This window comes from Cololabis saira, chromosome 3 (genome assembly GCF_033807715.1).
Source record: "Cololabis saira isolate AMF1-May2022 chromosome 3, fColSai1.1, whole genome shotgun sequence".
In the NCBI taxonomy this organism is placed as follows: Eukaryota; Metazoa; Chordata; class Actinopteri; order Beloniformes; family Belonidae; genus Cololabis; species Cololabis saira.
Genome location: NC_084589.1, coordinates 48344825 through 48347158, shown reverse-complemented (window position 1 = coordinate 48347158; position 2334 = coordinate 48344825). Strand labels below are relative to the sequence as shown.

General features: G+C 48.0%; 1 pseudogene; it reads left to right on the top strand.

Annotated features, from left to right (window-relative positions):
- Positions 1-280: 280 nt before the first annotated feature.
- On the top strand, positions 281-1057 carry LOC133440731 (hereditary hemochromatosis protein homolog; annotated as a pseudogene).
- Positions 1058-2334: the final 1277 nt, after the last annotated feature.

Below are 2334 nucleotides of genomic sequence, written 5' to 3'. Positions count from 1 at the left end.
AACATCCGCATTTTTGTCCGCCAATTACAAATGCACAGCCAGCAGCACTCCTTTCAAAACACAACACAAAGCTCCAAGTCAAGACCAAGATGGATATACGTTCATTTTTTAAACCAAAAGAGAAACAGACACAAAACATTGCCGAAGCTGCTGCCAACAGCTGTGCTACCAGTGACAGTGAGTCGGAGGAGAGCGACTGCACCTGCAGCCACCGCGTCAGCGACCCCCCCAGTGTCTAACACCGGTTCACCTGATGGTGCAGCCGGCCATATGAGCAGCGATGACCCGGGAGGAGGAGGAGACTGCACTGCCGGTAATCCTGCTATTATATTGGTGAAATTATGCTCAAATCATTGTTACGCAACTGTTTTGGGTGAAAAAAAACTTCAAAATTTTCGCGCGCCCGCGAGGATTCCTCCCTGTATATAGGTTCACCAAATATTTTCAGTCACCCGCCGCCTATGTGACTATGATAATAATTATAGTCATGTTCCTTTTTTACTGTAGATGGTTGGTTCGCTATGTTTTGGTAAAGCTTGTGCGCACTGTCAGCTGTTCTTCATGCAGGGGAGGGGCAAGTGATTTCTTAAGGGAGAACCTCCGCACCCCCTGGCAAAAACGTCTTCCTGCGCGCCTGCAAACATCTACCTGCCCTTCTGTGCCCGGACTCTGCAACACCTGCTGGAGATCAACAAGCACCTGGTGATGCGTCGTGTTCGACCTCGACTACGCCTCCTATCACAGCTGGGGGGGGGGCGGGGCCCAGATCACCTGTCTGGCCACAGACTTCTACCCTCGCCACATCAACCTGACGCTGCTGCGGGACGGTGAACCCGTGGACGAGGAGGAAATGACCGTTGGCTCGGTGCTGCCCAACGGCAACGGTCTCTACCAGCTGAGGAAGACGCTGGTGGTGGATGAAGAGGAGCTGCAGAGGAAGTACAAGTACACCTGTGCAGCGTCTCACCTGAGTCCGGACAACCGGCTGGACGTGAGCTGGAGGGCGGAGTCTTTCCGCTCATTCAGAGTCCACGTCATATCTGCTCCATCGTCCTGATAGTTGCTGCCATCCTGCTGCTGGTGCTGATGATGAAGATGAGGAAGAGGTCAGGGTCAGAGGGCATCTCCATGGAAACACAGGAGAGTCCCGGAACAGACACCTGAATCTTGATGACACGGTTCCTGAAGTTTGCTGGTTCGTCCAGATGCAGTTTTGTGATCTTCAGTCCTGCTTCCAAGTTCTCTCTGCTCAGTTTAAATTCCAGTAAATGTTGAACTGACGACAAGTTTGATTTTCAAGTATCAGTACTGGATATTTACAGTAGTAATTATGTTCTACATCGTAGCCCAGTCATCATATCAGGTGTGAGTGTGGGGTTCAGTGTCCTGCTCAAAGACTCCTCAGACTGGGGTCAGTCCACGACCTTCAGGATGGAGGACGACCTGCTCCACCCAACCACATGTCCAGACGGCTGCAGCGTAGTTAAGATCATTATTATCTGAAGCTGTTCAACGACACCTTCAGAAGATGCACGGTCCTTCCTTGAGCCAGCAACAGTGCATAAATGTTATTTATATACAACTTATGTTGTTGTTTTTTTTAACAATAAAGTTGCCATTTGTGAAAATTCAGTGTTGTGATTTCTTTACCGTTAACATGATTCATTTGTCTTGTAACATAATAAAATGAAATGATGAGGAATCGAAGTAAATAACTGGTGTACCTGTTTAGGATTAAATTAAATCTTCCTGTGTGAAGACGAGGTGACTAAAGGCTGATTTATGGTTCTGCGTTACACCAACGCAGAGCCTACGGCGTAGGTTACGCGTCGATGTAACGCAGAACCATAAATCAGGCTTTAAGATCCGTTTACACCGTGTCATAACTGCATGCGAGTGTCCGACTATCGCGTCGAGCTGCGTGACATCGGACGCTCTCTGTCCACACTGAAACCGTTAAACTCGCGGCCAGTTAGGACAGTCCAATACAAAAAAAATAAAGCAATGGAATTTATTTTGTCATTGAAGTTCGATCGCATGGGACACGCTTTGTGTACACAGCCGGCTCTTCTGCCCGGAGCGAGGCTTTGTTCCCTCCCCTGCTACACGTCATTCAAGCAGCCAATCAGCACAGAGCCTCATTATCATAACCCCGCCCCCTCAGAATCCCTCACAGAGAAGGTTAGAAGCGGTAAAACTAGAGACAGGGCCCAGAGGCTGAATTTCTGATTTATGTAGAAAAAAACTATGTTTAGATTGTTTTTAAGACATTCAAGGCCTGTTTAAAATATACATTAAATGCCATAATAGGTCCCCTTTAACGCACATCCTAAG